The following is a 15,562-nucleotide window of genomic DNA, read 5'->3' on the forward strand; positions in this document are numbered from 1 at the left end:
TAATCAGATATGAAAGTATTTAAGGAAATCACATGAGCAAATGGAAGACAATAACAATCTCAAACACAGTCATTTTTATAGTGGTTCGACTACTTGTCTACTCCACTCTTGGTAACTGCACTTAACCCTTGAGTGTATCGGATTCACTAAGGACGTTTCCCTTGGTTCACCCTAAATCTAAGGTTTTAAATCAGGTTCACCTTTAACCTTTATAACCTACACCTAGGTTGACTTGTTTATGCTCTCACGAGCAAGGGATAACACAAGCACCCACTTTTAGGCACACTGGCCGAGGATCTTCCATAAGACCCTAGTGGAGGTTTCACACATGGTTTACCTCAAACCCAAGGTTTTAGACAGGTTCACCTTTAACCGAATGTTTATGCTCTCATGAGCAAGGGTTAACACAACACACCCAGTTTTAGGCACACTGGCCAAGGATCCACATAAGGAACCTAACTGTTTATGCTTTCCATAGAGTAAGGGTCAATACAACGTACCCACCACGTACACTCCTACCGGAGGCCTCCTAGAAGACTTGCAAAGGGTGAGAAACACCTTAGACCCAATCCTACAAAGGAATGATCACAAGGGTCCTTGGACTCTGATAACTTACAGATAAGCAGATGATTCCCTTTCAGCACATTTGTTGAAGATCTCCTCCTTTTATGAAGAACTTCAGCTTCCTTGATCCGCAACACAGAAGATGTACCAACACATGGCGACGGGTTAGGTCAAGGTTATGATGGAATCTTACTCTCAAAATATTTTCCTATAAAGGAGATAGAGTAATCCCAATCATCTATGCATTCAAGGCATCCCAGCTTAATGATTTGCTATTAAGATGGTAGCTGGAGGATCCTTGAATGTGAAAGTTCATTCCCCAATCCACTCCATTGAATATTAATGATGAGGGTGGATTGGAGGATAAACTCCCTTGAGAGAAAGGGCTTTGGGTAAATGATCTAAGTTTAAACATTTAAAAGTACTCTCTTCTTTCTTTATCAGCAACTAAAGACAAACTCTCCTATATATAGATAAAAAGTTCCAACGGATATAAAATGATCGCATTTATGATAGAGTTTGATATCATCGAGCAGGGTCGATATCATCGAGCGTATACTCTCGATTGCATCGACTGGCCGCTTGATGACACAAACTCAAATGTCACACGCTATTGAAACTTTTTCCTAGCTGGTCGAGGGAATCGAAACACGCGTTGATGTCATCGGATTTCGAACTCTGATTTTATCGATATGAGGAACGATTCCTCGACATTTGAAAATGAGAGAGACTTGCTTTGAAAATTTTCAGGACTAAAGATATGATTGAGGTACACTCGATATCATTAATATCATTGGAATTTGAATGTTAATGATATCGAAGGTCGTGTCGATGCATCGATAAATATAAAGATTTTATCAGTGAGCTTGCTAGACAGTTTATGTCCTTTCTCGATGCAATCGAACCAGCCTCGATATCATCGATATTTGAATATCGATTCTATCGAGTGCCCCTTAATCAGAAATAAAAACTACTTAAAAAATGTTGCTGAAAAGACTGTGTCCAAGACCGATATCATCAATGGCCTTTCGATATCATCGATTTTTAAATTTTGAGGATACCGAGGGGAATATCGATATATCGAAGGTCTATATGATTTTCTTATAAAAAATGGGACACAAATACTCTGTTGTCGATTATATCGAGTCAACTTCGATAGACTCGAGTTTCAAATATCGATGATATCGATAAGGGTATCGATACATCGATAATTTCGTCCAGATGAATATATGGTTGCTGGACATCTTTTGTCCTCACTTCGATGGTATGATTGATCATTGAGGACATTGACAGTATTATTTGATTTTTTCGAACCTGATAGTGATAAATCGACAAAGGTAGAAAACTTAGAGATTTTCTAATTTTGTAAAAAAGTTTTCTAACCCAAAAATCCTATGATATTCTAACCAATTTTAAGGGTTTTATTTACCTAGTGTTTTGGGACATGAGATGTGAGGCTTAGATTTACCTATGGCGAGTTCGGGCCCACGTCCGGTTGAGGCAGACAGTTGATAGATCTTCCTATGGGGCTTCTCTGTCTAGTTGACTCAACACTCATGCTAATTGACAAACCAAGGCACTTTCAAGTTTAATGATTATTGTAAGAATGAAGGGATCATCAGGCACAACTCAGTGCACCACACGCCCAAACAAAACGGTGTGGCTAAGCGAATGAATCAGACTCTCCTGGAGAGGGTCAGATGCATGTTAAGTAATGCTGCATTGGGCAAGGACTTATAGACTGAGGCCATTAACATGGCTTATTATTTGGTGAACCGGTCTCCTTTAATGACAATTGAATATAAAATCCTAGAAGAATTATAGAGTGGTAAAAAAATCAACTACTCAGATTTACGCATATTTGGTTGTGAGGCTTACTGTCATATACCATCAGTTGAGAGAGATAAGTTAGAGCATAGAGCCAAAAAGTACATTTTTGTTGGCTATGACATTGGTGTGAAAGGTTATAGGTTATTCAATAAGATCACATGCAAGGTCATCACTAGCCATGACGTCAGATTGAATGAAAGCTCTCTATTCCGTAAGAATGATCAAGAGGAGGAAGAAGAACCAGAAAGGTTGATCGTAGATGTCCATATTGACACAGATGATACTCAGGTAGAGACAGATGCATAGACAGAGGTACAAGATTAGGTGGAGCAGTCACCTGTGAGAAGGAATCCACCGCGTGATCGCAGGTTACCAACAAAATATAGGGATGACTCTAACATTATATATGCCTTCATTATAGATGAGGGAGACCCATCTACTATTCAGGAGGCTCTTAATGAGCCTGATGTAGAAAGTGGAAGGTGGCTATAGACGATGAGATGGACTTGTTGCACAAAAATCACACATGGGAGCTGGTGGAGCTTCCAGTGGGCCGAAAAGCGATCAGATGCAAGTGTTTATTCGAAAGGAAACAAGATAGATACAAAGAAAGGTTGGTAACGAAGGGTTATGCTCAGAGATAAGGAATCGACTTCACAGAGATATTCGCGCCGGTGGTTAAGCAGGTATCTATCAGATTCATATTAGCACTGATTGCCCAATACGATCTCGAGCTAGAATAGATAGATGTAAAGACTACATTCCTGTATGGGGAATTGGAAGAATAGATCTGCATGAAGAAACCAGAGAGCTACAAAGTTAAAAGGGCAGAGAAAAAGGTTTGCAGGTTAATGAGATCGTTGTACGGCTTGAAACAGTCGCCTAGGTAGTGGTATAAAATATTTAATTCTTTCATGGTGAGTCAAAAATTTACTCGGAGTGAATACGATCACTATGTCTATTACAAGACACTAAGTGATGGAAAATTCATCATCCTAGTACTGTATGTTGATGATATATTGATCGCCTGTCATAATATGTCTGAAATCAATGTACTAAAGACTCAGTTATCAGGGACATTCGAGATGAAAGATTTGGGGGTTACAAAGAGGGTTCTTGGCAGAGATATTCATAGATACAGGAAGAAGAGCAGGCTTTGGTTATCACAGGCAAAATACCTTAAAAAGGTGTTGATCAAGTATGGGATGGACCAAACAAAGCTGGTGAGCGTTCCTCACACGACTCACTTCAAGCTTTCCTCAGAACAATGTCCTAAATCAAATGAGAAAAAGTAAGTTATGTCTCATGTGTCTGATTTGAATGCGGGTGGCAGTTTAATGTATGCCATGGTCTATATAAGACCAAATATTTCACAGGTAGTTAGTGTTGTGAGTAGATACATGTCAAATCCCAGCAAGTAACATTGGGAAGCAGTGAAATGACTACTTTAATACATTCGAGGTATGAAAGACTACATCTTAACTTTTGAGAAGAAAGGAACAAAGTTGGTAAGGTATGTGGATTCCGACTACGCAGGCAGTGTAGATTCCAGAAAGTCTACTTTAGGATACTCATTTATATTAGCGGGTGGAGCAATCAGTTGGATGTCGAAGCTTCAGTCCGTGGTGGCTCTTTCCACGATCGAAGCAGAATATATGGTAGTGATAGAAGCATTTAAAGAAGGTGTTTGGATCAGAGGCATGATAAATCAGTTGGGACTTCAGCAGGAGGCCGTACCGGTTAACTATGATAGCGAGAGCACTATCAATTTAGCTAAAAAAATCTGTTTGTCACTCACATACTAAACACATTGATGTTCGTCACCACTTTATTCGACAGGTGCTTGAGGAAGGAGGCGTAACATTGGAGAAGATTCATACCAGCGTGAATCCAATAGACATGCTCACCAAGGTCATTCCTCCAGAGAAGTTCAAGTTCTATACAACTTCTCTGGGCTTGACGATGGCTTAAAAGAAGAACGGAGTGTGCACAAGAAGCGTTGATTGAAGCTATGATGCGATGTAGAGGTAAGAGAAGAGGTCAAGAAGCTACACAGTTGAAGATTAAAGACTTGGTGGAGATCATTGTCAGAAGAGAAGTCTTCAAGTCTTCTGCGCTGCTTGACTAGTCAAGCAGACCGCTTGACTAGTCGAGGGTCCACTCGACCAGTCGAGGCCCGCTCGACTCAAAGTTTAGTAAGCGGTATTTTTTGGTGTCTGGGTCGCTCAACCAGTCGAGGGTCAGGCTCGACCGGTCAAGGGGGTCCTTCGATTAGTCAAAGCCCTAGCTCGACTAGTCGAGGGTTACGTAGACTGCTTGTGGACTGCGTAAATTTGAGGTGATTTTCAGACTATTCCAAAGTGGGTGTGTAAGTGGAGTTTTCTAAAATATAAATAGGGGTCCCTAAGGCTATTCTAAGGCTTTCTAAAAGTTTTCTAAGGGTTCCTAAAAGGGTTCTAGGGTAATCAAAGAGTGTAGCAAGGGTGAGATTCGAGATTGTTCGAATCAGGTAGGTCCTCTCTCATGTAATTTCTATTTCATAGTGGATTTATGTCGCTTTATGCCATGGTTTTTTCCCTAAAGGGTTTTCCACGTTAAATCTTTATGTTCTCTTGTGATTACTTATTGCTCTTGGATTACTATCTTAGATCTAGATCTGTGTGATTCCACAACACAAATCCCCAACAGTATCTGCCAATTTTGAAATGTGACTCCCATTAGGGGGTGTGAGTTGGACTCGAAATTGGCCCCCTTCGTGGGCATCCGCCAGTTCTCGTCTGTGAATCTCGTTAGGGGGAGCTTGTATTGTGATCTAATTGTTTCCCATTTCAGGGAGATTTGCTAAGTAATGTATTGGAAGATGTGTGGGAGGGTTGCTCCCATTTGTCTATTGCTGTTGATCTTGTGCCGATTCCTCAAGAAGAGGGAGAATAAGATTTACTAGAGGAATGAGGGAGAAAGAAAAAAGAGTTTGTAGGATTAAACTATTTTGAATGCTAGGTTGTGTTACCTGCATGCTCGATGTGCACTACCAAAAAAACGGGCAAAGGCTACGGATTTAATCCGTAGCCATAGGCCTAAGGCTACGGATTAAGTCCGTAGCTAGTCCGTAACACGACCGTCGTCGTAGGTGCCATAACGATAGGTCTGGAACCTGTGGCTACGGATTAAATCCGTAGCCATAAGTCTATGGCTACGGATTAAATCTGTAGCCTTTTCCCCTGTAGCAAAAAAAATAAACAGCTATAGATATTATTTGTAGCTGAAAGTCCGTAGCAATAGGCCAAAATTTAAAAGGCTACACCTATCTGACTATTGGCTACGGATTTAATCCGTAGCTATATGTTAAATAGCTACAGATATAATCCATAGCAATTATATCTGTAGCAAAAACTTCAAACAGCTACAGATATTATTTGTAGCTGAAAGTCCGTAGCAATATGCCAAAATTAAAAAGGCTACACCTGTCTGACTAGTGGTTACGGTCAGTATCCGTAGCTATTTTGTACATTGAAAAATTAAATTACCTGTTCATTCAATTACCACCTGTACAATCATTCATTCATTCAATTACAATCATTCATTCATTCAATTACAATTACAATCCTTCATTCATTCAATTACAATTACAATCCTTCGTTCAATTAATTACAATTACAATCAATTACAGTTACAAATACAATAATGCTGAAAATACAAATCTTTGGCTTCATTAGAGAAATGTGCTCGACTTCACTGAATTTCAGCAGCTTCGTATATTCCATCATCCTACAAGCAGTCATGTCATTCATAAATTAGAATGCCCATTAGAGAAAAGAAAGACAGTGAAAGAAGTGCATCACGTATAACCACTTTTTTTTTCTTAATGAATTTTAAAAAAAAAACTCAAAGAGGAATGAAATTGACACAAAAGAAATGGTCTCACCATATGATTATAGGTTTAGGTTTGGTTTAGGTTTAGGTTATAGGTTTAGGTTATAGGTTATAGGTTTAGGTTATAGGTTTAGGTTAAGGTTAGGCTATAGGTTATAATTAAGTTTAGGTTATAGGTTAAGGTTTAGGTTATAGGTTTTGGTTTAGGTTTAGGTTAAGGTTTAGGTTATAGGTTATAGCTTTTGGGAACTTGATTACAGGTTAAGGTTTAGGTTTAGGAAATCGGGTTCGGGTTCGGGATCGGGTTTAGGTTTGGGCTTTCAAGTTTAGGTTTAGGTTAGGGAGTTAAGATTAGGATTAGGTGTAGGTTTGGGTATAGGGATAGGTCAAGGTTTAGGTTAGGTTATAAGTTATAAGTATAGGTTTAGGTTAGGTTATAGGTATAGGTTTAGGTTATAGGTCAAGGTTTAGGGATTTGAGTTTAGGCTATAGGTTTAGGATTAGGTCTAGGTTGAGGTTTAGGGAATTGAGTTTAGGTTATAGGTTTAGGTTTAGGTTTAGGTTTAGGTTGAGGTTTAGGGAATTGAGTTTAGGTTATAGGTTTAGGTTTAGGTTTAGGTTTAGGTAATAGGTTTTGGGATTTGGGAATAGTTTTAGGTTATAAGTATAGGTTTAGGTTAGGTTATAGGTTAAGGTTTTGGGATTTGAGTTTAGGTTATAGGTTTAGGATTAGGTCTAGGTTGAGGTTTAGGGAATTGAGTTTAGATTATAGGTTCAGGTTTAGGTTTAGGTTGAGGTTTGGGTTTTGGGATTTGAGAATGGGTTCGGGTTTAGGTTATAGGTTTTGGTTTTGGTTTAGGGAATAGGTTTTGGGATTTGGGAATAGTTTTAGGTTATAAGTATAGGTTTAGGTTAGGTTATAGGTCAAGGTTTAGGGATTTGAGTTTAGGCTATAGGTTTAGGATTAGGTCTAGGTTGAGGTTTAGGGAATTGAGTTTAGGTTATAGGTTTAGGTTTAGGTTTAGGTTGAGGTTTAGGGAATTGAGTTTAGGTTATAGGTTTAGGTTTAGGTTTAGGTTTAGGTAATAGGTTTTGGGATTTGGGAATAGTTTTAGGTTATAAGTATAGGTTTAGGTTAGGTTATAGGTTAAGGTTTTGGGATTTGAGTTTAGGCTATAGGTTTAAGTTTAGGTCTAGGTTTAGGTTAAGGTTTAGGGATTTGAGTTTAGGCTATAGGTTTAGGTTTAGGTCTAGGTTGAGGTTAGGTTATAGGTTTAGGTTTAGGTTTAGGTTTAGGTGTCGGTTTGGGTTTTGGGGATTTGAGAATGGGTTCGGGTTTAGGTTATAGGTTTTGGTTTTGGTTTAGGTTATAGGTTTTGGTTTTGGTTTAGGTTATAGGTTTTGGATTTGAGAATGGGTTTAGGTAATAGGTTTTGGGATTTGGGAATAGTTTTAGGTTATAAGTATAGGTTTAGGTTAGGTTATAGGTCAAGGTTTAGGGATTTGAGTTTAGGCTATAGGTTTAGGTTTAGGTCTAGGTCTAGGTTAAGGTTTAGGGATTTGAGTTTAGGCTATAGGTTTAGGTTTAGGTCTAGGTTGAGGTTAGGTTATAAGTTTAGGTTTAGGTGTCGGTTTGGGTTTTGGGGATTTGAGAATGGGTTCAGGTTTAGGTTATAGGTTATGGTTTTGGTTTAGGTTATAGGTCTTGGGATTTGTTAATGGGTTCAGGTTTAGGTTATAGGTTTTGGATTTGAGAATGGGTTTAGGTAATAGGTTTTGGGATTTGGGAATAGTTTTAGGTTATAAGTATAGGTTTAGGTTAGGTTATAGGTTAAGGTTTTGGGATTTGAGTTTAGGTTATAGGTTTAGGATTAGGTCTAGGTTGAGGTTTAGGGAATCGAGTTTAGGTTATAGGTTTAGGTTTAGGTTTAGGTTAAGGTTTGGGTTTTGGGATTTGAGAATGGGTTCGGGTTTAGGTTATAGGTTTTGGTTTTGGTTTAGGTAATAGGTTTTGGGATTTGGGAATAGTTTTAGGTTTAGGTTAGGTTATAGGTTAAGGTTTAGGGATTTGAGTTTAGGCTATAGGTTTAGGATTAGGTCTAGGTTGAGGTGTAGGGAATTGAGTTTAGGTTATAGGTTTAGGTTTAGGTTTAGGTTGAGGTTTAGGGGATTGAGTTTAGGTTATAGGTTTAGGTTTAGGTTTAGGTTTAGGTAATAGGTTTTGGGATTTGGGAATAGTTTTAGGTTATAAGTATAGGTTTAGGTTAGGTTATAGGTTAAGGTTTTGGGATTTGAGTTTAGGCTATAGGTTTAGGTTTAGGTCTAGGTCTAGGTTAAGGTTTAGGGAATTGAGTTTAGGTTATAGGTTTAGGTTTTGGTTTAGGTTGAGGTTTAGGGAATTGAGTTTAGGTTATAGGTTTAGGTTTAGGTTTAGGTTTAGGAAATAGGTTTTGGGATTTGGGAATAGTTTTAGGTTATAAGTATAGGTTTAGGTTAGGTTATAGGTTAAGGTTTTGGGATTTGAGTTTAGGCTATAGGTTTAGGTTTAGGTCTAGGTCTAGGTTAAGTTTTAGGGATTTGAGTTTAGTCTATAGGTTTAGGTTTAGATCTAGATCTAGGTTGAGGTTTAGGGAATTGAGTTTAGGTTATAGGTTTAGGTTTAGGTTTAGGTTGAGGTTTAGGGAATTGAGTTTAGGTTATAGGTTTAGGTTTAGGTAATAGGTTTTGGGATTTGGGAATAGTTTTAGGTTATAAGTATAGGTTTAGGTTAGGTTATAGGTTAAGGTTTTGGGATTTGAGTTTAGGCTATAGGTTTAGGTTTAGGTCTAGGTCTAGGTTAAGGTTTAGGGATTTGAGTTTAGGCTATAGGTTTAGGTTTAGGTCTAGGCTGAGGTTAGGTTATAGGTTTAGGTTTAGGTTTAGGTTTAGGTGTCGGTTTGGGTTTTGGGGATTTGAGAATGGGTTCGGGTTTAGGTTATAGGTTTTGGTTTTGGTTTAGGTTATAGGTCTTGGGATTTGTTAATGGGTTCAGGTTTAGGTTATAGGTTTTGGATTTGAGAATGGGTTTAGGTAATAGGTTTTGGGATTTGGGAATAGTTTTAGGTTATAAGTATAGGTTTAGGTTAGGTTATAGGTTAAGGTTTTGGGATTTGAGTTTAGGTTATAGGTTTAGGATTAGGTCTAGGTTGAGGTTTAGGGAATTGAGTTTAGGTTATAGGTTTAGGTTTAGGTTTAGGTTGAGGTTTAGGTTTTGGGATTTGAGAATGGGTTCGGGTTTAGGTTATAGGTTTTGGTTTTGGTTTAGGGAATAGGTTTTGGGATTTGGGAATAGTTTTAGGTTTAGGTTAGGTTATAAGTTAAGGTTTAGGGATTTGAGTTTAGGCTATAGGTTTAGGATTAGGTCTAGGTTGAGGTTTAGGGAATTGAGTTTAGGTTATAGGTTTAGGTTTAAGTTTAGGTTGAGGTTTAGGGAATTGAGTTTAGGTTATAGGTTTAGGTTTAGGTTTAGGTTTAGGAAATAGGTTTTGGGATTTGGGAATAGTTTTAGGTTATAAGTATAGGTTTAGGTTAGGTTATAGGTTAAGGTTTTGGGATTTGAGTTTAGGCTATAGGTTTAGGTTTAGGTCTAGGTCTAGGTTAAGTTTTAGGGATTTGAGTTTAGGCTATAGGTTTAGGATTAGGTCTAGGTTGAGGTTTAGGGAATTGAGTTTAGGTTATAGGTTTAGGTTTAGGTTTAGGTTGAGGTTTGGGTTTTGGGATTTGAGAATGGGTTCGGGTTTAGGTTATAGGTTTTGGTTTTGGTTTAGGGAATAAGTTTTGGGATTTGGGAATAGTTTTAGGTTTTAAGTATAAGTTTAGGTTAGGTTATAGGTTAAGGTTTAGGGATTTGAGTTTAGGCTATAGGTTTAGGATTAGGTTTAGGTTGAGGTTTAGGGAATTGAGTTTAGGTTGTAGGTTTAGGTTTAGGTTTAGGTTGAGGTTTGGGTTTTGGGATTTGAGAATGGGTTCGGGTTTAGGTTATAGGTTTTGGTTTTGGTTTAGGGAATAGGTTTTAGGATTTGGGAATAGTTTTAGGTTTTAAGTATAAGTTTAGGTTAGGTTATAGGTTAAGGTTTATGGATTTGAGTTTAGGCTATAGGTTTAGGATTAGGTTTAGGTTGAGGTTTAGGGAATTGAGTTTAGGTTGTAGGTTTAGGTTTAGGTTTAGGTTGAGGTTTGGGTTTTGGGATTTGAGAATGGGTTCGGGTTTAGGTTATAGGTTTTGGTTTTGGTTTAGGGAATAGGTTTTGGGATTTGGGAATAGTTTTAGGTTTAGGTTAGGTTATAGGTTAAGGTTTAGGGATTTGAGTTTAGGCTATAGGTTTAGGTTTAGGTCTAGGTTGAGGTTTAGGGAATTGAGTTTAGGTTATAGGTTTAGGTCTAGGTTTAGGTTGAGGTTTATGGAATTGAGTTTAGGTTATAGGTTTAGGTTTAGGTTTAGGTTTAGGTAATAGGTTTTGGGATTTGGGAATAGTTTTAGGTTATAAGTATAGGTTTAGGTTAGGTTATAGGTTAAGGTTTTGGGCTTTGAATTTAGGCAATAGTTTTAGGTTTAGTTCTAGGTCTAGGTTAAGTTTTAGGGATTTGAGTTTAGGCTATAGGTTTAGGATTAGGTTTAGGTTGAGGTTGAGGTTTAGGGAATTGAGTTTAGGTTATAGGTTTAGGTTTAGGTTTAGGTGTCGGTTTGGGTTTTGGGATTTGTGAATGGGTTCGGGTTTAGGTTATAGGTTTTGGTTTTGGTTTAGGGAATAGGTTTTGGGATTTGGGAATAGTTTTAGGTTATAAGTATAGGTTTAGGTTAGGTTATAGGTTAAGGTTTAGGGATTTGAGTTTAGGCTATAGGTTTAGGTTTAGGTCTAGGTTGAGGTTTAGGGAATTGAGTTTAGGTTATAGGTTTAGGTTTAGGTAAGAGGTTTTGGGATTTGGGAATAGTTTTAGGTTATAATTATAGGTTTAGGTTAGGTTATAGGTTAAGGTTTAGGGATTTGAGTTTAGGCTATAGGTTTAGGTTTAGGTCTAGGTTGAGGTTTAGGTTTAGGTAAGAGGTTTTGGGATTTGGGAATAGTTTTAGGTTATAAGTATAGGTTTAGGTTAGGTTATAGGTTAAGGTTTAGGGATTTGAGTTTAGGCTATAGGTTTAGGTTTAGGTCTAAGTTGAGGTTTAGGGAATTGAGTTTAGGTTTAGGTTATAAGATATAGGTTTAGGGAATTGAGAATAGGTTAAGGTTTAGGTTTAGGAAATCGGGTTTGGGTTCGGGATCGGGTTTATGTTTGGGTTTTGAAGTTTAGGTATAGGTTTAGGTTAGAGAGTTAAGATTAGGATTAGGTGTAGGTTTAAGTTTAGGGAATTGAGAATACATTTAGGTTATAGGTTTAGGTTTAGGTTTTAGGTTTTAGGTTAAGGTTATATGTTTAGGTTAAGGTTTAGGTTTAAGTTAAGGTTGAGGTTTAGGTTTCGGTTAAGGTTTTAGGTCATGGGTTTTGGTTTACATTATAGGTTATAGGTATAAGTTAAGGTTTAGGTTTTGGGATTTGATTAAGTTTAGGTTATAAGATATAGGTTTAGGGAATTGAGAATAGGTTAAGGTTTAGGATTAGGTGTAGGTTCAAGTTTAGGTTTTGGTTTAGGTTAAGGGTATGGTCCCTGCAAAGCAAATATAGATATAAATACGGCCATCCGACACAAATGCCAGGCCCCTCCAATGCTGTCCATAAAAAATGGACAGCTTCATCATGGTCATAATAGCGGTTCCCTCTTTCCAAGGAACCCCGCTCTTCCGAATAGCTCCGACGCACATCCGGGTCTGCTCCATTAATTTCGATCAAATATATAAACACGGCCTGTCCAAATGGCCAGGCCCCTCCAATGCTGTCCATAGGAAATGGACAGCTTCATCATGGTCATAACAGCGGTTCCCATCTTCCGGGGACCCCCGCTCATCCGGATAGCTCCGACGCACATCCGGGTCTGCTCCATTAATTTTGAGCAAATTTAATGGAGCAAATACGTAACCACTTGGTCTCAAATACTTACTTTATAAAAGAAAATATCCCATGTTTTCTCAAATTTTCCATTTCAATCTTTTTTAGCTCAAATCCATGTCAATGCATGAGAATCATGCATAAACATGGATTTTAAGCAAAATACATGAGGGAAATTACAATATAGATATCATGCACACGATATCACATAATGTATTGTTTGATGAACTACACATGTGCATTCTTGACAAGAGACGTACCAGATGCTTGAATCTGAAATATGCAGCTCCAACCCTCCCACATGCAACATCTGATTATTAGTATTAGCTGGGTGTAAGAAGCTAGAAAAACACACGCAGAAGAAATTAGTGAGCAAAACAAACATTGAGAAACATGAAAAGCTAAGAAAATGGAAGACTTACTCATTAAACTCGGTAAGATAACATGCAGATCACTTTGATCACCTAAAACAAGGAAAGAAAGGAATACAAATTAAACTATCAAAACAAGCATGTATGGCATAGCCATCACTATAAAACATGACATTTCTCTAAGCAAAGCTGCTCACCAGGAGTCCGTTGGTCATTCTCAGCATCAGCAAGCATGTATGGCATAGCCATCACTATAAAACATGACATTTCTCTAAGCAAAGCTGCTCACCAGGAGTCCGTTGGTCATTCTCAGCATCAGCAAACAGGTCCCTTACATATTTTTCAGTCTCTCCAACATATTTACTTAGGACTTAAGGCCCATTAAACAAAAGGCTAACGGTTAATTGAAAAAGGCTCATAGGATATTTTTCATTTTTAGCTGTCCAAAAATATTCATACCCATCCGGCGCTGGCAGCCTTTTCTGGAACAATCAGAACTTTAGCCTTCCTCGGAACATCAATTGCTTGCGGCGTACAGGGCATATTTGAACCTGGCACCCAGACAAGTATGTATTATTGGCAGAAAAGACAACTAAAAAAAACACACACACCGTGAGGCATTGATGGGTTTTAATGGAAAAGTCATGTATGTTTATAGATATCTGTTTTCAATCTCATTTAGAGTTTTGATGAGTTATAGAATTTTATGATATTTAATAAAATCTGGAAATGTGACGCCACCTTTGAAACCTTCCTAGGCCCACCATGATGTTTATTTGAGAACCAAATTATTTATAAGTTAACAAAGACATATAATAAGGGAAAATACAAATATTAGCTTAATCAAAAACTTATGTGGCCCAAAGAATTTTTTAATAGGAGGTGTTTAATCCCAACTTTTTTCTGTGATGGGGTCTACTTGAGCTTTGGATCTGCCTCATTCGTTGTCTCATGCCCTAAAATGATGTGATTTATGATAATACAACCGAGGTGAGGAGAGACATACTTCTTAGGTAATAACAGCTTTAAAACATAGGGGCGTTCTCCAATGTTACCAACCACCCACCAAAAAAGGGACGCTGATTGTAAATATTCCAGCTATTTTGTGACTGAAATTCAAGGGTCCAGATTCCCTCGTAGCTCGTTTCCTTTGTTTTAGGGTGCTTGGTGGTTTTCTGGGGTGAAGAATCTGATGGTATGGTTGAATAGTGCAAATAAATTACTTGGGACATCATGTTTCCAAATCGAAGAATGGAGGTGATATGTTTTTAATAAAATAAAGTAAAAGAAGCTCACCTGCTCCATTTGGATGTGCATAGACAGCTTAAAACAGTTGGCACCTGTGATAGGACACTTGAGATTAGACAGAGTATATGGATGTGCTACCATTTATCTTAAAGCGATGTATATGCTATAGTATTGTCAATGCCCATCAAACGCCTACATATCAATTTATCATATATTAGCATAGTACACCTTCATCTTTAAGTTTTCCGCATGTATGATTGTACAAGCGTACGCCATGCCCATGCACCACATGTCCCTCGCCCATCTTCAAGCTTCGCTTGTGCACCACATGCGGATATGCCACGGGGCACCGTGAGCTACAATCCATATTCAACCGCCCCATGTGCCAGGGTACCACATGTTCTTAAGTGACAAAGTAACATGTGCTACAATTTATCTTTAACACTACAAAAGATTACAAGTGAGAGGTGATAGATTTGAAAGTGTATGAAATTTTTTCAAAAACTAATCTCATTGAAAACCAAGCCCTAAGCATACAAATGGAATTATAGGTTAGGTCTAGTGTTTTAAAAACTAGACCAGACCATCCAATCCAACCGGGTTCAACTAGAACTGGAACCCTTTTTAGTTTGGTTTTAATAAAACTACTTAAGCACTCAAAGAACATTAAAAATGGACTGAATAACGGCATGCCGACAGTGGAACCTATACAAACAAGTATGAACTGTCAGTATATTCGGTTTGAACCAAACTTGACTAAACTCAATAGGACATGTGCAATCAGTATTGCTCCATATACATCATGAACTCTTCACCTTTTAAATCTTGGCATTCATATTATCTATTCACTATACAGCTGAGGAACTTGCCTTGTAAAATGAAGTGAAAAAAAGGGCTAGATTTTGAATAAATGCCTGAATGGACCAAAAGAAGCATATCAGACATGCTCAATGGCACATCAGAATCTCAGTATAAAGATGCAGCAGAGGCATCATGAGTTTACATGCATGCAGCAATTCCATGCAATGAAGAAGTACCTGCTCTTACCATTTGCATAAGAATTAGGAGTATTCGTTCCAAGTGGGAGAATACTCTATGGAACATTAGATGATGTGTCATTGAGCACACTCAAGGAAACAAATAGCAATTTTGGATATAGAACTAATACACATGCAAATATGCAATGATAACAGAACGATACCGGTAGTTGCATCATGAACATAGTGTACATTTTAACATATTGCATGTCATAGTAATCTTCAAATTGAAGGGACGAAACCTATGAACATCATGACATTAGGAAACATAGAATAATCACTACTTAACAGAGAAAAATGGTAAAATATAGATTTCTATTGAACTGTGAAATAGATTCTTACATCTGTTAAACACAGGAGAATAAGATCCTATACAATGCCATAGGAAAGAACTTTAGGAGTGTTTCCAGCTATCACATCCACAAAACATTAGCAAATGCATAAGATTAATGGGAGATAAGAAAGTCGGATAAGGGAAAATGTTACAGAAAAATATAGAAATCAAAAGTAACTTAGCACTAATAACTCTTTAGATCCGTAGTTGTTAAAACACAAACCAGCAGGGATTCAAATATATAGCCCAGAGGAATCCATGATAGAAAAACATGCAATGTTGCC

This window comes from Magnolia sinica, chromosome 4 (genome assembly GCF_029962835.1).
Source record: "Magnolia sinica isolate HGM2019 chromosome 4, MsV1, whole genome shotgun sequence".
Classification (NCBI taxonomy): domain Eukaryota; kingdom Viridiplantae; phylum Streptophyta; class Magnoliopsida; order Magnoliales; family Magnoliaceae; genus Magnolia; species Magnolia sinica.